This window comes from Tamandua tetradactyla, chromosome 13 (genome assembly GCF_023851605.1).
Source record: "Tamandua tetradactyla isolate mTamTet1 chromosome 13, mTamTet1.pri, whole genome shotgun sequence".
NCBI lineage: Eukaryota > Metazoa > Chordata > Mammalia > Pilosa > Myrmecophagidae > Tamandua > Tamandua tetradactyla.
The window spans coordinates 12,228,599-12,253,074 of NC_135339.1; positions in this window are offsets into that span (position 1 = coordinate 12,228,599).

The window sequence follows — 24,476 nt, forward strand, 5'->3', positions numbered from 1 at the left end:
AAGATGAAGAAGGAAAATGCCTCCTGGGGAGCTTGGTGAAACAGGAAGCCAAGAGAGAAAGCTAGCAGATGATGCCATGTTTGCCAAGTGCCCTTCGAGCTGAGAGAGAAACCCTGACTGTGTTCACCATGTGCCTTCTTGGATGAGAGAGAAACCCTGAACTTGATTGGCCTTCTTGAATCAAGGTATCTCTTCCTGGATTCCTTAGATTGGACAATTCTATAGACTTGTTTTAATTGGGACATTTTCTCAGCCTTAGAACTTCAGACTAGTAACTATCCCCTTTCAAAAGCGATTCCATTTCTGGTATACTGCATTCTGGCAGCTAGAAAACTAGAACAAGAGTGAACATGTAGCTTGAATTAAATCATCAAGCCTGATTGGATGCGCTAGCCTGGAAAAGATGTGAACATTTTTTACTTTTATTAGTTTGCTCTGGAAAATTAAAATACTAATTATCTGTAGGCTTAGTCACTGAATCCAGCTTTAATTTTTTTTACCAATAGCTTTCTTAATGATATTAGTGAAGGCAGTCCCCGCAGTCCCAAGGAATTCATCCAAACTTCATCAATCCAAAGTGTGAGTAGAGGATTAATTAAAGTAGATTGCTGCTTCTAGTTTGGATTCCTTTGGACTGAACTGACATTCAGTACCTGAGTCATATGCATTAGCCATCATTAAAAGTTCTTCTCTACTGGTTGAATTTAACAAGTATTAATTTTTTGAAAATCAACAATTACATTTTAGAGAAAGAGAAAGAACAAAGAGCAGCAAATATTTGTTTTCAATTCTGAGATTCTATCCTAAGGAAATGGTCATTAATAGAATTGTTTTGTTGCAAAGAGTTGTTCAACATATCATTTTTTAAAATAGCAGAAGACAGGGGACATCCTAAATGTCCAGCAGTGGAAGCATAATTAAGAAAACTGCAATAAAGGTAGTGCACATTTCTCAAACCTGTCTTTTCTCTTTCTTGTCTCCCCTTCTCACCCACTTCCCAATGACAGTGATTTTTTTCATAGTCCTTCATAAGGGAAAAATAGAAGTCACTGAAGCTAAAATCCCCATCTTCTCATCAAATCAGCACACATGCCACACTTGCACTCTCCCTGTTCTTTCCTCCTGTTACAAAGTGTCCTAAAACCAACTTCTCCACTTTATTTGGAGTGCTGGTTTGAAGCTGTTAGGTATCCCAGAAAGGCCATGTTGTTTTAATCCATTCTTGTGGGTGTAGACCTGTTGTGGGTGGGAACTTTTGATTAGATTGCTTCAGTGGAGATGTGACCCACCCAATTCAAGGCGGGTCCTAATCATTTACTGGAGTCCTCTATGAAGAGAATAAACGACAGAGAGAAATATTCAGAGAGCACTTAGAAACACTAAGAGAGAGAGATTAGAGAGAAACACCCTGGAGATGCTAAGACAGGACTCACAGAAGCTCAGAGAGAAAGCCATTGGAATCAAGAGCTGAAAGCAAAGCACCCTGGGCATGACGGACCAGCAGATACCAGCTATATGCCTCCCCATGTGACAGAGGAACCTTGGACGCCTGCAACCTTTCCTCAGAGAAGATGTCTTCCTCTTGATGCCTTATTTGGACATTTTCATGGCTTCAGAACTATAAATTTGTAAACTAATAAATCCACATTGTAAAAGTCAACCCATTCCTGGTATATTGCATTCTGGCAATTTTACCAAATTGAAACACTTGGGATCTTCTTTAATTCCACTTTATTATCCAACTGGGCTGGATCATTCTGCTCATACCAGTTTCTAAAAAAGGAAAACAAGAAACAAAAATTTCCTCCAGTCCCATATGTCATCCTTGCTACTGCTTTAATAATCTTCGTTTCTAACTAAATTTCATAAAAGGAAATTGTAAACAGTTTCCATATGTCATCCTTGCTACTGCTTTAATAATCTTCCTTTCTAACTAAATTTCATAAAAGAAAATTGTAAACAGTTTCCATTTCCTCAAACTCTATTCTTTCTTTAGTAGATACCATTACAACTCTTGCACCCACTAATCAATTAAAAATAATTTTGATAAGAGCAACAATTATTTCACTCCAGATAAATCCCATGGAAAGTTCTTAGTTCTCGTCTAACTAAACTTTTCAGTAGGACCCTGTTCTTGTTTGCCAGCTGCTGGAATGCTGCACACCAGAGACAGACTGGCTTTTCATAAAAGGGGATTTATTTTGTGAGTTCTTCAGAGGAAAGGCACTGAGGTTCTTCTTACATGTGAAGGCACAGGGCGATCTCTGCTGGCCTTCTCTCCAGGCCTCTGGGTTCCAACAACTTTCCCCAGGGTGAATTTTCTTTCTGCATCTCCAAAGGCCTGGGCTGAGCTATGAGTGTTGAGATGAGGTATGCTGAGCTGCTTGGGCTGTGCTACGTTGCGCTCTTTCATTTAAGCACCAGTCAATTAACTCAAACATCATTCATTGCAGCAGGCATGCCTCCTAGCCAACTGCAGATGTAATGAGCAACGGGTGAGGTTCACATACCATTGGATCTTGTGCACAGCAATATAACTAGGCTCCTTCACCTGACCAAGTTGACAACTGAATCTAACTACCACCTACACTGTACTAGGAATTGGTAAACTATGATTGGTCACTTATTTTTGTAAATAAAGTTTAATTGGAACAGTATGTGCAGTCATTTGCACAATGTCCATGGTTGCTTTCATGCAATAATGGCAGAGTTAACTCCCTTTTTTAAAAAATATATTTTTATTGATAAAACAAAACATCACACAAACATGAACATTCTTAACATATGAATATTCCATAGTTGGTGTTCAATCAGTGGCTCATAATATCATCACTTAGTTGTATATTCATCATCATGATCATTTCTTAGAACATTTGCATCATCCCAGAAAAAGAAATAAAAAGAAAAAAGAAAAAACTCATACATACCATACCCCTTACCCCTCCCTCTCATTGACTAGTGTTTCCATCTACCCAATATATTTTAATTTTTGTTCCCCCTATTTTTCTTCTATATCCCTTGCCACTCCCTTTCATTGATCACTAGTATTTCAATCTACTCAATTTATTTTAACATTTGTTCCCCTTTTATTTATTTATTTTTAATCCATTTCTTTACTCATCTGTCCATACTGTAGATAAAAGGAGCATCAGACACAAGGTTTTCACAATCGCACAGCCACATTGTGAAAGCTATATCATTATACAATCATCTTCAAGAAACATGGCTACTAGAACACAGCAATACAGTTTCAGGTACTTCCCTCTAGCCTCTCTAATACACCTTAAGCTAAAAAGGGGATATCTATATAATGTGTAAGAATAACCTCCAAGATAACCTCTTGACTCTGTTTGAAATTTCTCAACCACTGACACTTTATTTTGTCTCATTTCTCTCTTCCCCCTTTCTGTCAAGAAGGTTTTCTCAATCCTTTGTTGCTGAGTCCCAGCTCATTCTAGGATTTCTGTCCCACATTGCCTGGGAGGTTTACACCCCTGGGAGTCATGTACCATGCAGAGAGGGGGAGGGCAGTGAGTTTGCTTGCCGTGTTGGCCAAGAGAGGCCACATCTGAGCTACAAAAGAAACTCCCCTTCTTGAATCACTCTCTTCCCTTAGTTTCTCTGACAACAGTCTCTTGGCTTTCTTTTTTTGCTTTCATGGCAGAATCTTCTCAGTTAGATGTTCTCTCTTGCATTTTCAATCCTTCCCTGTCATCTGGATTGTTTTCATCAGCTAAGGTCTTGTTTATTCTTGCCCATTTTAAGGTTAAGTAAACTCTGTTTTTTTCCCTTGGTCCTATTTCTTTGATTCCCTTAGAAGGCTGGTCTAGATAATCTGGTTTTCTAGATATACCACCTCTTCTTGCTCATCTCCCATTAACCCTCCTCCTATACCATCCTGATTTCTACCTCCACCAATTTAACCAAAAATGTTCTTGTCAAATTCACCAACAGACTCCCTGTTAAATAATCTGTGAGATCTCAGTCGAAATCAGGAAGGCAACCCCTCTAGTTGACTCACAGCTCATCATGAATTCCTGAATGAGTTCCACTCAGAACATCTGAACCAGGCCTGAACTGGAGAACATCACAACTGCAAATGTATGAAGTCATAAATAGTTGTTGATTAAGCCACTAAGTTTTGGGAAGCGTTTTAATGTAGCAAATGCCAACTGATACAATGCCAAATGTTGTGGAACAGAAAGAGATAAAAATATGTGTCCCAGACAGCATCAGCAGTCAGCTGAACCAATGCCAGCAACCAGCCTCCTCTAGATATCTCAATATATCACAAAAACAGCCCCTATTCATTTCAGCCACTGTAAGTAGATTTTTCTGTTCCTTTCAGCTGACTGAATTCCAAATGTATACATTAGTTTTTTGTCCTGAGCTCATCTCCTTTTACTTGCCTTGAGCAAATTCTTCTACTTTATCTAATACCTAGCTTACTTCATAGAATAAAATAAGTGGCCAGAAAGTATTTGTGAAATGAATTAATGAGTAAGTGATTTGACCACCTATTATGGATGATTTTCACATCTTTATCTTCATCAAGCAATATTCCTGGACTCTAGGTCAATATTTGACATTGTCTCAGAGTCATTAAAGCTAAAGAAAAGCTTCTTCAACTAGAAGATCTCATTCGGTTATTTGTTTCTTGCCTTTACAAAAGTTGGCACCTGTTATATTAAGATTTTTGTATTGCAGTTTCAGCCTTTTTGTTTCTTGAACAAAACAGCAGACAAATTTATCACTGCTATGAACATCAGCTATTCGAGTCCATTTTGCTCTGTCCAAGAGGTACTTGTTTCACTTCAAAATTCACAACCTTTCTGGACTAATCTATCAAATGGGAATATTGCATATTGGTGCATGGGCTTATTTCTAGAATTCTGAGCTCTTATTGTTAGTTTCTGTTTTTTGTGTTCCCACACATACTGCCATACTCTGGGGTGGGAGATTATTTATTAAACAAAAAAGACTTTCAAATTAGACAAAAATTACAAAGAACTCTATTGTGATAACCAATTTCAACTTTATTAAAGCCTAGGGAGTTTTTAAATTGAGAAAGTAATTTCAGTGTAATGGTGGGGAGGCAGGGACATAGACTTAAAGAAACGTGGGCAAGTCATTTGAATGTATTCCATCTCAATTTCCTCACCTGTACATTTGGGTTGATAATAATCTATTCCCTTTGCAGAGACATTGTGAGAATGAAATGGACAGGAAAGAGGTTTGGGAGCTATAAAAGGCTATGAAGTAAGAATTATTTGTAGGTATAGTACCCCCCAAAATATACAACAACAAAAAATCACAGTCCTGAATGACCCTTGTAAGAGTTACCCTGTGTGCTGGTTTGAAACTATTGTGTACCCCACAAGATTCATGTTTGCTGAGTGGGATCTTTTTGATTAAGTTGTTTCCCATGGAGATATGACTTCCCCCAATTGTGGGTGGGACCTTTTGATTAGGTGGTTTCCATGGAGATATGTTTCCACCCATAAGTAGGTCTTAATCTGCCTACTGGAGTCCTTTAAGAGGAAACCATTTTGAAAAAAGCAACCAGAGTCAACCTGAGACCCAGACATTTGGAGAGGCAGAAATAAAATGCCCCCAGGGAAACCGTTTGAAACAAGAAGCCAAGGAACCAAGAGACACCAGCCAAGTGCCTTCCCAGTTGACAGTGGTGTTCTGGACCCATCAGCCTTTCTTGAGTCAAGGTATTTTTCTCTAGATGCCTTAGTTTGGACATTTTTTATACCCTCAGAGTCGTAAACTTACAATTTAATAAATTCCTTTTTAAAAGCCATTCCATTTCTGGTGTATTGCATTCTGGCAGCTTTAGCAAACCAAGCCGCCCTGGATCTTCATTCTGTGAGAATTTTTTGCAAAACATTGAGTGACTGATCCTGCCTGAAAGGGATTGATGGAAAAGCCACTGGATTTTGTTATACTTGGACTTAGCTATAATTCAGCCACTTGTTGAGGAGGCCCTGATTCTCAGATCAAAGGGATCCCTTATTGCGTGCAGTTGCCAGCAATGTGAAAAAGAAAATCTAAAAATTTTCACAAGAGGAATGCGGCAAGGATGAAGAGATAAAATGGATCACCTATTCCAACAGACTGACATTGAGGCAGTAAGTAAGATAATTGAAAAAAGGTACTTCAAGGTCTGGGTTAAGATAAGGGGTGAAGGAAGAGGTTGTACATGCATGCTGGTGGAGATGGGTGCTGGGCAAGGGGCCTGTATGCTTCAGGGAGGAAGGGGAGAGCTAACAACCAGCTTTCCGTTACTTTATCATGGCTTTAGCTCCCTGGTATGTGATTTATATACAACAGTTGGGAAACAGAAGTCAGAAGCTCATCTCAGATGCAATAGGGTCATGGATGCTGTTTCAGATACTGAGCGTTTAGAACCCTAGGGTGTGGCATTGTTTTGGTGGTGGGTGGGACTGCACTGTCTGGTGGCATGATGACAATGGGTCCTGCTCAAAGAAGAGAGAACAAACTCCCTCTGCCTCCATAGAAACTCAGTATAGTGCATTTTTGGCTTAGGTAAGAAAATTCTCACCAACTAGCATTAAGTAATTTACAACCCAGGATAACTGGCTCTTGGAACTACGTGAGAGAAAAAAAACTTCTTCTCTTCTTACTACTGTGGAAATGATGAAGAGTTGTTTTTTGCTCCCCTATTTTGTGAATGGAGTCCAGTTTCTTTGCTGAGATGAAACTGCTATTAATCCAATCATTTACCTGCTCATTCAACAGACATTTCTGAAGTAGAAAAATGGCAAATGGTGACTTGAGTCATTGGCATTATTATTTTGTGCATATAGCAGGATATCTAAAAGAAGGCAGTTTAGGGTCGAGCAATATCAAGTAGCAATATCAAGAACCCAGTCTTCCTATCATTCTGATTATTATTTTTAGTATGTTGGATTTTCCACTCATGATTTCAAAATGACTATTGTATCCCTAAATATCATTCATCCATTTAAGTCAGAAAGAAAAAGGAATGGTGTATCTGTCAAGGCTGGCTACAAAATTTGCTAGTCTTCTCATTTAAAAAGCAAGGAAAAAGGGATGTTAAAAGTAGTAAAATATAAAACTCTTCTTTTAAAAATATCGTTTTACTTACAAACCATAATAGTGATACATGAATAACACCATAAACTACCAAATTTCAAAACAATGATATTTTAGTGTCATATATTTATATAAAACAATAGCTATTAACAATCAATGTGGTAAATTAATTAATCATACTTTTTTTCTGGCTTGCTTTTTATCAAATTCATTTCCTAAGTCCTCAAAATTTATACTAAAAATAGTTTTATTTTCAACTGATATAACTGAAAGTGACATGAGTTATTTTTGTCAAATACAAGTTAGCAAATAATTTTTCATACTTTTTAATTTTGAGAAGAATCTTTGCATATTGATACAACTGTTACTGGAGCTGTTCAGTAGCTTATAGGCTTTGATAACACTGGGAAAAGTTTTATGATAAATTTTGGATTGATTCTCATGGAGCAATTTTTCTGAAGTCCATTTTGTGTAAGTGGATAATATATATGTAACATGCATTTATATATGTATATATATAATATATATATAACATGTATATATATACACATATGTGTATATATATTTTTTTTTTGCATGAGCAGGCACCGGAAATTGAACCCAGGTCTCTGGCGTGGCACGCGAGAACTCTGCCTTCTGAGCCACCGTGGTCTGCCAAGTGGATTACATTTTAAATGTAAATTTGTACTATGGCATTTTAATATCTCCAATGACATTTCCTTGGGGAATGAGAAGGTTGAATGAGAAACTGAAAGTGGTTTTATGCTTTGGATATAATTCTAAATGCCTGTTTGTGCATTGTATTATTGCATATTCAATTAAAAGGAAAACATTAATTTTTAAATTGCTCTGCTCATTAATACTTGGTTCAGGTGAAGCTTCATATGGGAATAGTGTTCTTTGCTGTGAAATGTGACTATCTCTAAATTTAATTTGCTTTTCACCATTGCAGCAGTTTTCAACAACCAGAGATTCTAAACTCTTTGGAGAATTCTAATAGCCCTGATATGTTTTATGGCACTGCCCATGTGTATGCTTTTATTCTGTAATAATTTACCGACCAGGTTTACTGCTTAAGTGCAGGCAGTTCCTGTCTTGCTGCTGACACAGAGTTAATATTTCTGCAGAGAAATATTTCTGTCCCACATGCTGCCCCGACAAGAAGCCCTTCCTCTCTCCCGTGGCCGCAGCTGCTGCCACTGCCCATCTAGGCTCAGGTCCTTGCCTGGCTTCCTTGAAGCTGTGTGGAATCCTGTCTTGCTCTGAGGTGCACACATATGCATCTGGATGCCAGTTCAGTTGTTAGGTACTGGCATCACTTACCTTGTCTGCCGCCCTGAGCCTGGACTGTCACCCAGAGCCTGCATGTCCAACTGGACTTAGATTCGGATTTCTAGAACACAAATTCGAAGATAAAATAGTTAATTATTAAAAATTTCAAAACAGCAAAAGTAGAGCATTAAACCAAGTGCAGGAGCTCTTCAGAGAGCAGAGCCTTTGTAACTGTATAGGTTGCATGCCCTTGAAGCCAGCCCTGGTGCCGGCATTATGTCTTTTCTATCAAACAGGAAAGCAAAGGCATTCCCGAAAGTCTCTGCTCATACATCATTGCCTATTACTGTCACGTGACTACCTGCTGGCACAAGGCACTCTGAGAAAGTAATTATTTCCTAGGTTTTATAATGGAAGCAAGCAAGGGAGAAGGGGCTCAGACCTGAGGATTGGTTTAACCAGTCAATAGTCCACTGTAGACAATGCCAAGATCATTTGTGGTAAAAGTGTGCCAGGCAGAATCAACAGTGAGCATGGCCTCCTGAGATGAAAACACGCTTTTGTGTATGTCTGTGTATGTGTGGGTGTGTAGGTGACATTCAAGTGCTTGGGAGAGCAGCAAAAGGCCAATGTGATTGGTGCAGACTATGGGTGATAAAAAGCAGGTAGAGAGTTAAGACCAGCTAATATATAGCTCTGAAATCCTTGTGCTTCTGCCAAGAATTTCAGTCCTAAGATACTGTAATTGTCTCATTAATTTGAACAGAAACTGGAAGGATATTGGGTATTTTACATAACCATTGAAAAAGTTAGAGAAACAGGTTTGATAGAAAGAAGGCAAATAATTCTGCTACGATCACAACCAAAATCACGCCATAATTACTCTGGTGGCACTGTCGTGTCCATTGACACATGCTGGATTTTTCAGCTTATGCCACACATGCTCTCAGCACGGTAAACTGCCAGGATACTCTGTGTTACAGACACTGTCATGGCTTTCAGAGAGAATGTTTCCCTATCCTCATTTTTCCCTTATCATTACTTCTTCAGTCAAATTCCAAAGTACAGGAGCTGAGTGGTGGGGAAGATGGCAGAGTAGGGAGCACCAGGCTTCACTTCTCCAAAAAACACCTAGCAGACAAGCAGAAACTCTCTGAAATAATGGTTTTGAGGCTCAAGAGATCTCCAAGGAAGAGCAAAGAAAGAAGGGGCTGAGAAACTGAGTAATTTGCTCCCTGACAGCTGCTGACACCCAAACCCCACTCTCAAGGCAAGTTGCCTTGAGTCCATGCCTTAGCTGGCTCATGTGCAAAGAGAGGGATGCAGAAGCCCTCTTCCCAAAGAACAGAGTGTGCATAGCTGAGTACTGCTCATGGCTTCTGATTGGCCAAGTTAGATCCCTGGGTCCTGGGTCTGAACTTCTGTTCTAGCCTGCTTCAGACAGAGACCACCATAACCATTGTTTCTCTGCCCTGAACAGGGGTAAAAGCAGCAGAGGTTAAAAGATTCAGGGCCTCCTTAGAGTTATGGGGAAACAGCATGCTGAAGAGTGCCATCTGCTGTGCAGTTTAGGAAAGTGCAGCTTTATGGAACCATCATGAAGACTTTTTAGTGTCTTTCCTGATCCTCACCCCATGGCTTCTTGTAACTTGTCTGGGCCTCCTTTATGGGTTCCTGGCCCTGTTTTGGCTGGGAAATACTGACTTGGGAAAATCCTTTCTGGAATAACCCTCCTGCCAGAATTTGCCCTCCAGGCAAAAGCTGCTAAAGGCAATGAAAGGAGAATAATAATAATAATAATAATAATAATAATAATAACAATAATGACAATAAAAACTATTGAGGCAAAAAATCCTTGAAAATAACAGATCAAAATTCCTGGGGAAGGAACAGAGGAAAGGAAGCTTTCTCCTGGGGGTGAAGCAAATAGTGCAATCTTAAATATTGTACTGTGTACTTACAGCAAGACTCAGATGAAGAAAAGCTGAAAACAATCTGATTAAACAAAGGAACCTCTAAAGTTCTAGAGTAAGTTGAACCAAATGCAAAAATAAGAACCTTAACACAAGGCCAATCAACAATACAACCCTAAACAAGAAATATGACCTTCAGAATAAATTTATCAAGATAATCTGATGCTTAGCCATCCGCAAAAAATTGCAAGCCATACTAAGAGATAGGAAAGTATGACTCAGTCAGGGGAACACATTGAAATTTTGTAGGGAACACAGAATTTGGAATAACTAATTAAAATGTTCAAATAAATCTCCTAAATCAATTCAAGGAGATGAAGGAAAATATGGCTTAAGAGATAAAGGATGTTAAGAAGACAAAGTGAGAGCATAGAGAAGAATTTGAAAGTATAAGAGGAAACAAAACTGAAGTTGTGGGGGTGAAAGGCACAACAGAATAGACTTAAAATAAACTGGAAGCATACACAGAAGATTTGAACAGTCAGAAAAAAAGAATCAACAAACTAGAAGATAGGACAGTAGAAATATCATAAACAGAAGAACAGATAGAGAAAAGAATGAAAAAAATGAGCAGGTTCTCAGGACAATGAATGACAGTATCAAGCATACAAACATACACATCACAGGTGTCCCAGAAGGAGAAGACAAGGGAAAGATACAAATATACACGTCTAAGGAGTGCAATATATTCCAAGTAGAATAAATCCTACAATAGGTCTATACCTACAGGAATGGATTAAAAGAACATGACCTTTTCTGGGGTACATACTTCAAACTACCACATTCTACCCCCAAAAGACATGTTCTTTCCACATGCAAAATACATTCATTTTATCACAATATTACAAAAGGCTTAAATAACTTCAGTAACAACATTAAGTACAAAGTTTCATCAAAATCAGTTAACTTCCTAAGAACAGTGGAGTGGCAGCCAGACTCTGTCCAACCCTTGGGGAATATTCTCCATCCTCCTTAAAGGCTGGGGTAGCAGAATTCTTCCTGAACAACAGGCTAGCCAAGCTCTCCTCAGTCCCCTGGGCATTTGAAAGTGCTGGGGTGGCAGCACTCTTCCTGCTCAATGGAGAGGAAGGCTTGCCTTCTGCAAGGTCTGGGGCAAACTCACCCTTTCCATGTACGTAGTGGGTCCACCCTCTTGGCCCAAGGCATCTTTACTCCTGAACTCCTATTCCATGGTTCTACCTTTGAAGTCATTTTCCCTTCAATCTGACCCTTTTCTGTCCATTTTATTCAGGCTGGCAGTAATTCCATTCATACAGATCTCACAATTTTTTTTGCCAGTTCCACAGGTAGCACACAGGAGTCCCAACAATAGAACCGTCCACAAATTCTTTCTGGATAACTGCATTTTCAGTCTTCTCACTGAATTAGCTGATTGGTTCAATATTCATTTAAGTGATCCAATTGTCCTCTGGGGACTCACTCTCCAGAAGCTCAGATTTTTCTAAATCAAAATTTTCTGGTTTCTGTGTCCCCAAGAGTTCACTGCTTCGCTTATCCTTTTCGTCTCACATTTTACTATAAGTTGTAAGGAGAACTTATAGTAAAGACTGGGGTAGCAGCACTCTTCCTGCATGTTTAATTTGGAAATCTATGCTAAATATCTAAGCTCATCACTTTCAAATTCTACCCTCCATTTGCATCAGGACTCAATTTTGCCATATTCTCTGCCACTTTAAAACAAGGCTCTTTCTTGCAATTTGCAATGATGCAGTCATCGTTTCTGTCTAAGGCCTCATTGGAAGTAACTTTAGCATTCATATTTCTACCAACAGTCTCTTAAAAGCAATCTAAGATCAAGGATCTCACAATTCTTCCAGAATCTTCCCCTTATCCACTCATAAATCTGTTCCAATATTTTTGGTATTTGCATCTCAACACCCCACTCTTCTGCTACCAAAATCTATTTTGGTTTGCTAAAACTGCTCAGATGCAATATACCAGAAATAGATTGGCTTTTACAATGAGGATTTATTTTATTATAATTTACAGTTCACAAGCTATGGAAATGTCCCAATGCACGGCATCAACAAGACAGTGCCTATACTATAAAGAAAGGCTGCTGGCATTTGGGCTGCCTCTGTCCCATGGGAAGACACATGCACCAGTTTGAAAGGATGTATGTACCCTAGAAAATCTATGTTTTAATCCTAATCCCATTTTGTAAAGGCAGCTGTTTCTTCTAATTCCTATTCAGTACTGTATGTTGGAAACTTTAATTAGATTATCTGCATGGAGATGTGACTCAAGAGTAGGTGTTTAACTTGATATCCAGGTGGGTCTTGATAGCTTTAGTGGAATCCTATAAAAAAGGAAACCTTTTGGAGAAAGCTGGAGATTCATGGAGAGCAGAGAAGGATGACAGAATGCCACAGAACCACAAAGCAGAGAGTCCACTTGTCAGCAATTTTTGGAGATAAAGGAGAAAGATGCCTCCCAGGGAGCTGGAGAGGAAGCTAGCAGATGATGCCATGTTTGCCATGTGCCCTTCCAGTCAAGAGAGAAACCTGACCATATTCACCATGTGCCTTTCCACTTGAGAAAGAAAAGCTGAACTTCATCAGCCTTCTTGAACCAAGGTATGTTTCCCTGGATGCCTTAGATTGGACGTTTCTATAGACTTGCTTTAATTGGGACATTTCCATGGTGCAAAAGCTGTTATTTTACAATTTATTGAATTCCCCTTTTTGAAAGTTGTTGGGTTTCTGGTATATTACATTCCAGCAGCTAGCAAACTAGAGCAACACACAACTAATATCTGTGGTCCTTCTCTCTTGGCTTTCATTGCTTCAGCTTCTCCTTTCAGTGGCTTCCTTTCTCAGCCACTGTGAATGTGTCTCTCACCTTAATAGGGGATTTGTCTATGAGCTTCTCTCAATTTCAACTCTTAGCTTCTGTATGTGTTTTATCCTTTTATAAAGGAATCCAGTAAGAGGATTAAGGCCCTCCTTGAAAGAGGTGAATCACATCTTAATCAACATAATCTAATAAAAGTTCTCACCTACAATTGGTCTACATTCACGGGAATGGATTAAATACAACTTTTTTTTCCCTGGGATATATACAACTTTATGACAAGGTGCTGTGCAAGATGAAAAGAAAGGACAGGAGTGGGAAGATTGGAGTAGAAAGTCTAAATGAAGACTATTAGTAAGGGAAACTAAAAGGGTAAAACGAGAGACAAATACAAGATAAATGACATATAAAAACCAAAGGATAAAATGGTTGAAGTAAGGACTGCCATTGCAGTAATAACTATTGAATATTAATGTCCCCAATCAAAAGACAGAGATTCATAGAGCAAAGAACAGATAAAACATGGAAAAAATTGAGCAGGGTCTCAATGAATAAAAAAAAATATGATCCATCTATATGCTGCCTATAAGAGATTCACCTTAGACTCAAGGACACAATTAAGTTGAAAGTAAAAAGTTGGAAATAGATAATCCATGCAAACAGTAACCACAAATAAGCTAGGGTAGCTATACTGACACCAGACAATATGGCTTTTAAATGCAAAAGTGCTATGAAATAAATAAAGACACTGTATATTAATAAAAGGGGCAGTCCACCAAGAAGAAATACCAATTATAAATATATATACACTTATCCAGGTTCCCAAAGTTCATGAGGCAAACATTGGCAAAACTGAAGGGACAAATAGATATCTATACAATAATAGCTGGAGAATTCAATACACTGCTCTCATCAATAGATAGAACATCTAGAGAGAGGATCAATAAGGAAACAGAAATCTTGTATAATATGATAAATGACCTAAACCTAACAAAAACAGAACATTGCACCCAAAACAGCAGGATACATTCTTCTCAAGTTCCATGGTTCATCTTCCAGAATAGACCACATGGTGAGTCACAAAACATGCCTCAATAAATTTTAAAAAGATTGAAATTATACAAAGCACTTTCTCTGACCATAATGGAATGAAGCTGGAAATTAAGAACAGGTTGAGCACTGAAAAATTCTCAAATATATTGTGGTTAAACACACACTGTTAAACAATCAGTGGGTCAAAGAAGAAATTGCAAAAGAAATCAGCACATATGTTGAGATGAATGAAAACAAGAACAAAGCATATTAAAAACTTATGGGATTGTAGTAAAGCAACTTTGAGAGGGAAATTTATAGCACTAAATGCCTCCTCCATTAAAAAAGTAAAAGGAGCTAAAATCAAACACCTAGCTGTACACCTGGGGTGGGGGTGGGGGCTAGAAAAAAAATAGTAAACTAATCTGAAAGCAAGCAAAAGGAAAGCAATAGCAAAGACTAAAGAAGAAATAAATGAAATTGAGAATAAAAAAAGAGAATTAACAAAACCAAAAGTTGTTTCTTTGAGAGGATCAATAAAATTGACAAACCCATAGCTAAACTGACAAAGAGAAAAAGAACATGTAAAAAAATAAAATAAAAAGTGAGAGGAGGGACATTGCTACTGAATCCCACAGAAACAAAAGGATCAGAGAAGCATAAAATGAAGTACTGTATACCAACAAATTAGACAACCTATATGAAATGGACACATTCCTAGAAATATACAAACAACCTACACTGACTCTAGAAGTGGAAGACCTCAACAGACCAATTACAAATAAAGCAATTGAATTAGTCATCAAAACTCTCTCAATAAAGGAAAACCCAGGACCAGATGGATTTGCAGGTGAATTCTCCCAGTCATTCCAAGAACAATGAATACCAATCCTGCTCAAACTCTTCCAAAAAATTGAAGAGGAAACACTACCTAACTCATACTATGACACCATTCTATGATGCCAAATCATTCTACGAAGCCTAATACCTAAGCCAGATAATGTTACTACAAGAAAAGAAAATTGCAGACCAACTTCTTTAATAAATATAGAAGCAAAACTCTTCAACTAAATACTCGCAAATTGAATCCAACAGCATATTAAAAGAATTATACACCATGATCAAGTGGGATTTATCCCAGGTATGCAAAGGTGGTTCAACACTAGAAAATCTATTAATGTAACATACCACGTTAAAACATCAAATGGGAAAAACAACATTAATATCTCAATTTGACAAAACTCAGCATTCTTTCCTGATAAAAATGCTCCAAAAGATAGAAATCAAAGGAGACTTCCTCATCACAATAAAAGACATATGAAAAATCCACAGCTAACATTATACTTAACAGGAAAAATTGAACTCTTTGTCTCTAAGATCAGGAAGAAGACAAGGACAACCACTGTCACCACCATTATTCAACATTGTGCTAGAAGTTCTAGGTAAGGCAGTTAGGCAAGAAAAAGAAATAAAAGGCATCTAAATTGGAAATGAAGAAATGAAATGTTCACTGTCTGCAGATGGCATGATGCTATATAAAAAAATTCTGAAAAATAGATAAACCAAAGCTACTAGAGATAATAAATGAGTTCAGCAAAGCGGTGGCATACAAAATCAAAGCACAAAAATTAGTAGTGATTCTATACACCAGAAATGAGCAATCTGAAGAGGAAATCAAAAAAAAAATTCCATTTACAACAACAACTAAAATAATCAAATATCTAGGAATAAATCTAAGCAAGGGAGTAAAGGACTTTTATTCAGAAAACTACTAAACATTGTTAAAAGGAATCAAAGAAGACATAAATAAATGGAAAAACATTCTGTATTCATGGATTGGAAGACTAAATACCATTAAGATGTCAATTCTACCCAAATTGATCTACAGATTCAACACAATCCCAATCAAAATTCCAATGACTTACTTTGAAAAAATGGAAAAAACAATAGTCAAATTTATTTGTAAGGGCAAGGGACCCAAAAGAGTAAAAAAAAAATATTGAAAAAGAATGAAGTTGGAGGACTCATTTTCTGACTTTAAAGCATATTACAAAGCTATGGTGGTCAAAGAAGCATGGTACTAGCATAAAGATAGCTATATTGACCAATGAAATAAAATTGAGGGTTCATAAGTAGACCCTCACATCTATGGCCAATTGGTATTTGATAGGCTTCTAAGTCCACTCATTTAGGACAGAACAGTGTTTTCAACAAATGGTGCTGGGAGAACTGGATATCCATATCCAAAAGAATGAAAGAGGACCACTGTCTTACACCTTATTCAGAAATGAACTCAAAATGTATCAAAGACCTAACTATAAGAATCAGGACCATAAAACTCCTAGAAGAAAATTTAGGGAAGTATCTTCATGATCTTTGTGTTAGGCAATGGTTTCTTAGACTTTACGCACAAAGCAGAAGCATTGAAAGAAAAAGTATGTAATGGGATGTCCTAAAATTAGAAATTTCTGTGCTTCAAAGGACTTTGTCAAGAAAGTGAAAGCATAGCTTAGTCAATGGGAGAAAATATTTGGAAACCATGTATCTGTAAGGATTTCATATCTAGAATACATAAAGAAATCCTACAACTCAACAATAAAAAGAAAAACAACCCAATTAAAAAATAAGAAAGAGACTTGAACAGACATTTTCTTTCGAAGAGGAATTATGAATGGCCAAAAAGCACATGAAACAATGTTCAAAATCACTGGCCAGTAAAGAGATACAGTTCAAACCCACAGTAAGATAATTTGCACCTAACTAGAATAGTCACTATTAAAAATAAAAGAAAACTGTGAGACCCAAGAGTACTTCAGTGGGAGAATTCTCATCTGCCATGTAGGAGATCTGGGTTCAATTCCTGGCCTGTGCACTACCCCCCACCCCCCAAAAAAATTCAACAAGTGATGCTGCAATAATGGGATAGCCACATGGAAAAAGAATGAAATGTGACCCCCACCATACAGCATACAAACAAGAAAAAGAAAAGAGAAAGAAAACTACAAGTGTTGAAAAGAATGTGGACAAACAGGAACACTGATTCACTGCTGGTGGGAAGGTAAAATGGTGCAGCCATTGTGGAAGACAGTTTGGTGGTTGCTCAGGAAACTAAGTGAAGAAAGAAATGAAAGCAGGGACTCGAATAGATATTGGATGTTCGTAGTGGCATTATTACAACTGACAAAAGATAGAAAAAATTTAAGTGTCCACCACCCAATAAATGGATAAAAAAAATGGTAGTATATACTTACGACAGATTATTATTCAACTATAAGAAGTACTGGAGCCCTGATGCGTGTGTCAACGTGGGTGAATCTTGAGAATTATGTTGAATGACATAAGCCAGACACAAAAGGACAAATACTGTATGATCTCACTGATATGAAGTAATCATAATAAGCAAATTCATAGAGTTAGAATCTTAATGAAAATGATCACAGATTACAATAAATTACCTGTTTCACTAATAATGTCTGCTATCAGATGACAGGGCCTAACTCTTTATTCTTTTCTGGATTTTCACAGTCTTGACTCCAAACCAGTTCACTAACCTACCCAGAGTTTGGATTTGGGATGTTAGACTCAGAAAGTGCTGAGAATTGGGAAGGAAGAACTGGTATAACCTTGTTCAGAGAGGACTACTTCCTCAATATTGGAAAGTGCCAGGGATTCTTGCATGATTTCTGCATGTCTGAGACCCCTACCCCATTCACTCGCTGCACTATGCAAGGTCTCTGCATGTCTGAGACCCCTACCCCATTCACTTCCTGCACTACAGTGGTATCGTTACCTTGGAAAGGGAGAATGTGGTTTCTGTGGCCACCGACATGACACTGAAGTGATTGCCTTGGGAACCTCACTGAACAATCCTGAGGCTCCTGCATGGAATTGGAGGAGGGAAGAAAGGTGCCTTTGAATAAACCGTGAGGACTTGAACAATGAGCTTTTCAGTGATAACCACGATGGACTGAGGAGTAGAGTCCCTGCCCCTATCATCTATAAAACAGAGAGCATAAAAATATATATTTGATGAGGTAACTGGGTCCCCAAATATAATAGGAACATCAAATTGTGGCTATAAGGATAAATGAAGTTTCATAAACTTGTTTAATATTTATTTGTTGATTGATTAATTTTTTTGCCCACAGAAAGCAAGCAAGGGGCGTGGATTAGGTAAAACATTTTGTTTAGGTTTATGCTGAAATAAGCCCTGTAATTCAATTTGTGAATAGCTCTAAGAAATTGCCATTGTTTGCTCTCAAGAATTGTAGTATTTGCTTTAAAAGAACTATTTTAACATTCCCTGGGCTTATATGCTACAGTAGGGACCATGGCGTTTATTTTGATATGTAGATATTACTTAAAATTAAAAAATAACTCCTTAAATTCTGGGCTGGAATTTATTTCTGTTATTATCTTTTTCAGGGTGCAGGATCTAATTCACATTTAAAAAAATAATTTCTAATTGTTTGTTAAGATTTTCTTCTTATTCATTTGTTTCAAGCAAATTTATAATTGATTGTTGAATTTTTGTGATGTCTACTTTAAAAATCCTTATCAGGTAATCTGATTCATGTTGGTTTTGGAATCAGTTGATTGTCTCTTTTTATTCAAGTTATCATTTTCCTGGTTCGTTGTATGGTAGATCATTTTTTTTAATTGTGTTCTGGACATATTGTTTATTATGTTAGGAGGCTCTGGGTCCTATTTATATCTTTTACTTTAGCAGGCAGTCACTCGGTTTAGTTTTAGTACATAAGTTCTTGCCTACTTGTGTGAGCTATAATGCCAATGAAAGTTTAATTTTCAGAGCCTTTGGTGTATTATTTGGGTCTGGTTTAATTTGGTGCTGCTGGAGATCCTTCTGATCCCAAATTGTGGTATTTGAGGGAATGGAACAGCTTTCTCAGCCCGGCTGCTGTTGTCTCCTAATGGGCAAGGGGTGTGATGGAAATGACCCTACTGGTGTCATGGGACCACCCACTCTCAACTCCCAGGCATCTCCGGCTAGGCAAAGAGAATCCTAGACATAGGGGAGCAAAAATTACCAGACTGGGTCACAGGTTAGCCTGGGAACCTTTTGTCTGGTTCTACCAGGCCACTTTGGTATCTCTTGGAGAATAGGGAGAGTCTTAGACCTGGTGGAGGAGAATGCTTCCCCTGGCTACTGATTTTTGGTGGCAGTCCCAATTTATTCTCCTTCCTGACTCACCTGTTGCTGTCAGAGGGACTCCTCAGCAATCTGGGTGAGTAATTTACCTGGGGTGCTTTTGCTGTTTAAATTAAGAGTTGTGAAATGCTATCTCTGGGTCCTCTTCTGTTGGGCAGGACATGAAAGATGCCCTTACTTTGTGCTGTGCCTCCAATCCTGCAGTGCCAAACAGTGTGCCTTCTTCTTACCACTTTTTAGAGTACAGCATTGGTTGTCTCTCTATCAACTGAAAGGCTTAAGCTGTGCTTAGTGGGGAGGAACAGGCAGAAATGACTGAAGACCATATTGTCTGGACTTGAGGTCTTGGGGTTGAATTTATTATTTCAAGTTTACTAGTGATAAAATTTATGTAACTGTCCAGGCCACAGTATTTTTTTCAGGACACCAAGATTGCTGCAGTAGCAAGGAAACCATTGACCTAAATAGTTTTGGGGCTGGGAGTTTGTGGGCAGTCTTTTCTTTTTTTACTTTTTTTGGGCATAGGCAGGCTCCGGGAATTGAACCCAGGTCTCTGGCTTGGCAGGTGAGAATTCTGCCACTGAGCCACTGTTGCACCACCCTGTGGGCAGTTTCATAAACAGAAAGAAGGAGTTGGTGATGTGCCACTGATTGAAACAGCTATCTGTTAGTCTTATAGGGGTGGGTAAAGTGTAAGCCGGGTTTTAGTTTCAAGTGGGCCACAGGTATGCTTAATTACAGGCTTAACTGGCTCTTCTGAGGCTGAGTGTCTTGGCGGGAACCTTCCAAAGAGGATGTCTGTCACATAATTTTATGCTAGGTAATTTAACTTTTGTGTTGTTTCTGATAAAACCCAGGAGGTTTTTTTTTATTATTTTATTTACCATAAAAGATCAATAAGATAGACAAATCTCTAGTAAGCCTGACAAAAACAAAAAAGGAAAGAGAGAAGACACAAACTACCCATATCAGAAAAGAAAAAGGGATATCACTACAGATCCTAAAGACATCAAAAAGATAATAAAGAAATAGGAACAACTCTGCACACATAAACGTGCCATCTTAGATCAGATAGCCTAATTCCTTGAAAAACATAACTACCATAACTCACCCAATATGAAATATATCATTTGAATAGCCCTAGAGCAAATAAGAAAGTTGAACTCATAATTTTAAAACTCCAAAAAAAGAAATCTCCAAGACCAGATGGTTTCACTGGCAAATTCTACCAAAAGTTTAAAGAAGAATTAACACCAATTTTACAGAGTCTTTTCCAGAAGATTGAAAGAAGCAAACATTCCTAATTCATTTTTTAAAGCTAGAATTACCCTGATACCAAAACTAAACAAAGATAATCCAAAAGAGAAAACAACAGAATTTAGTGTTAAAAATCCTTAGCAAAATATTAGCAAAGAGAATTCAGCAATACATATGCAATAACCTGGACTAGTAATCAGTCAATCCATGTCATACACCACTTTAAAAGACTAGAGAAAAAAATTACAAAATCCTATCAGTCAACGCAGAAAGAAATATTTGACAAAATTCGATACCCATTTTTCATGAAAATTCTCTGAAAACTAGAAATAGATAGGAATTTCCTAAACTTCATATAGAACATCTACAAAAAAGCTACAGCTAACATGCCCGGGAATCGAACCTGGGTCTCTGGCACGGCAGACAAGAATTCTGCCATTGAGACACTGTTGCACGACCCCACAGCTAATATTTTAATTGATGATGAAAGACTGGATGCTGTTTCCCTGAGATGGGAGCATGGTAAAGGTGTCTCTTCTCTCACTTTTATTCAGCATAGTTATGGAAGCTTTAACAAGTGCAGTAAGGCAAAAAAAAAAAAAGGAAATAAATGTATACAATTCAGAAAGGAAGAAATAAAACTGTTGTATTTACAGATGACATGATGATTTACATATAAAATCCCAGGGCATATTCAAAAAGAAAAAATTCTAGAATTAATAAGTGAGTTAAGCAAAGCCATAAGATACAAGAAAAACATTAAAAAGTCCATTTTATTTCTATATGCTAGCAATAAACATGCGGACTTCAAAATAAAAAAATACTATACCATTTGCAATTGCTCAAAAAGTATGAAATACTTAGACATTAATCAAACGAAACATGTTCAGGACTTGAATGCTGAAAACCACAAAACATTGAGGAGAGAAATCAACAATGGTCTAAATAAATTGAGAAAGACACCAGATTCATGATCGGAAGATACGACATAGTAAAGATATCAATTCTCCTAAATTGATATACAGGTTTAATGCAATTTCTATTAAATCCCAACAAGATTTCTAATAGATATAGACAGGATTTGTGTAAAATTTATGTGAAAAGGCAAAAGAATTAGAATATTTAGCGTTTTGGGAGAAATTAGTCCAATCAATTTCAAGACTTATTATAGAACTATAGTAATCAAAATTGCTTGGCTTTGGCATAGGAATAGACACATAGTTAATAGAATAGAAAAAGAATCCAGAAACATGCTTATACAAATATGCCCAGCTGATTTTTCATAAAGGTGCAAAAACAATTCAAAGGAAGAAAGACAATGTTTTCCATAAATGGTGTTTGAGTAATTGGATATCCTTAGGCAAATAAATGAACCTTCACCTAAATCTTAAAAGTTTTATGCAAATCAATTGAAAATGACCATGGACTTAAATGTAAAATGCAAAAGTATAAAACTTTTAGAAAAAAAATGGGAGACCATCTTAGGAAGAAGGTGTAGGCAAAAAGTTCTTAAGATATGATACCAGAAAAGAAAATAGTAATAGATTAGACTTTATCAAGATTAAAAACCTTTGCTTTGTGACACATCCTGTCAGGAAGATAAAACACAAGCCACCGAATGGAAGAAAATATTTACAAACTGCATATCCAACTAAGAACTAATATCTAGAATATATAAAGAGTTCTTACAATTCAACAATAAGGAAAATAAAACCACAATTCAATTAGAAAATGGACAAAAGAAAGAGTTCATGTGAGAAGGTACATAGATGGCAAATAAACACATGAAAAAAATGTTCAACATCATTAGTCATTATAGAGCAATCTAAATTAAAATCATGGTAAGATATCACTATATACCTGTCAGATAGTCAAAATAAATACATTAATACAAATGCTGGCAAGGATATGCTGAAACTGGTTCACTCATTCATTACTAGTGGGAATACAAAATGGTACACACCATTCTGAAAAATAATTTGACAGTTTCATAAAAAAGCTAAAATTGCAATTATCATGTGATCTTGCAAGTGCACTGCCGGGAATTTATCCTAGAAAAATGGAAATGTATGTGCCCACAAAATCCTGTACACAAGCATTGCTGGCTGTGAACCTACAGAACATGTTCTGCTAAAGTTTGATGGGCGCTGAAGATGGAAAAATAAAGCAGACCACTACATATAGCAAAATAGTATAGTTAATTAGGGAACTTACACACTGGAAAGGGGGTCCTGGGTGGCTGCAGCCCTTCAGAGTAATGCTCCATGCCACCCGGGGGTCTACGGCAGTTATACAGGCCAAGAACAAAAAAACTGGAAGTCAGGGCGGGCCATGGTGGCTCAGCAGGCAAGAATGCTTGCCTGCCATGCCAGAGGACCCGGGTTTGATTCCCGGTGCCTGCCCATGGGGAAAAAAAGTTGCAAGTCAGAATTTGTAACATCATAAACATGTCTCTTTAGAGTTACTGATACGTAGCAAGAGTGACTGGAATATAGAAAACTTCAGTAGGAACGTGCACATGCGCTCTAGGATACACTTACAGGGAGAGGGGAGGTTGTCTTATCTAGGAATTAACGGCTTCTCTGTTTTATGGTCTCACACCCCACCCCTCAAAAAACTCTCTTAAATTCTACATGCAACTCTTCTGCTAGTAGTCTTGAACTGCAATTGAGGGGCATATCCAGAGGCAGAATCTACAACAATATACGATAAATATACTAATACCCATGCCTGCTATTGTCAGGAGGAAAATTAGTAAAGCAGATCCCCAAACTCACTTAGGCTGGAAGGCAATATTTTTCAAGGCATTCTATCTCCTGTGAAAGTTGGTAACTGTCCCCACCCTCAACAGTCAGTCTGGTTATGAGCTGCAGCCACTTCAGTTACTCATTGCAACTGAATTAATTTTATTCTGTTGTAAAGATTGGAAACATGAACCTTGTTCCAATGTTACGTTTATTCTTAGGGTTGATGTAGTGGACATCAGGGTCCTGAAACACTTGTCTGGTCTATCAGTGTATTATTTATTAGCCTAATTCCTTCCTATAAACGAGGTGCCCACCATGCAAGGAGTGGTCAGGAGATAACTGCTGCAGCGTTGTTTTAAAATACCATTTGTCAGGCCAGCAGCATAGGAGTTATATGGCAGATGAAAATGCCAGGCAATTTCTCTTTCTTTCATCGAGTCCTGACTTGAATTGTTGATGTGTTGTGGATACCCATAACCCATACATACAGGCAATTTTCATGAGTCCTCATACTGTAGAAGCTTGCTTTGCTTGTCAACATCCAAAAGCCTACAGAACGCCTGAAGTTTTATCTACACAGGTTAGTGGGTACTTTTATCCATTGGACAGAGGGAGACAACCTATATAGCCTATTTTTCAGCATTTCCCAGCTTGTGTTCCCTGTAGTATCTGCACCATATTATGCAGTAGGGAGTGCCTCCACTGAGTGCATTTTGGATTCACAGGTGGTAAGCACATCACTACATTTCAAAGGGAGATGCAACTTTTTACATAATTCTTGCACCGTTGTAGGACGCTTATGTCCCAATTTACAGTGTTGTCAATTTGCATGGTCATGGTTTTCATCAACCCATCTAATTTTGTGATGTGTTGCCATCCAGATTTCCTGGAGGCTTGCATGAAGCATGGGCTGGAAAGTACGCGATTGTTATTTTGGCATCAGGGCTTTGTGCTTGAGCCTAGAAACCTTCTCACAGGGCTTTACTCCATATGTCCTTACCAGCTATGGTCCATTTCTCCTGTTGCCACTGTCCCATCCAGAGTCAGATCACCATACACAGCCCAGCTGTTGGTACATATGGAAATCAGCATAAGTTCATGGACTATAACCATCCAGGCAGTTTG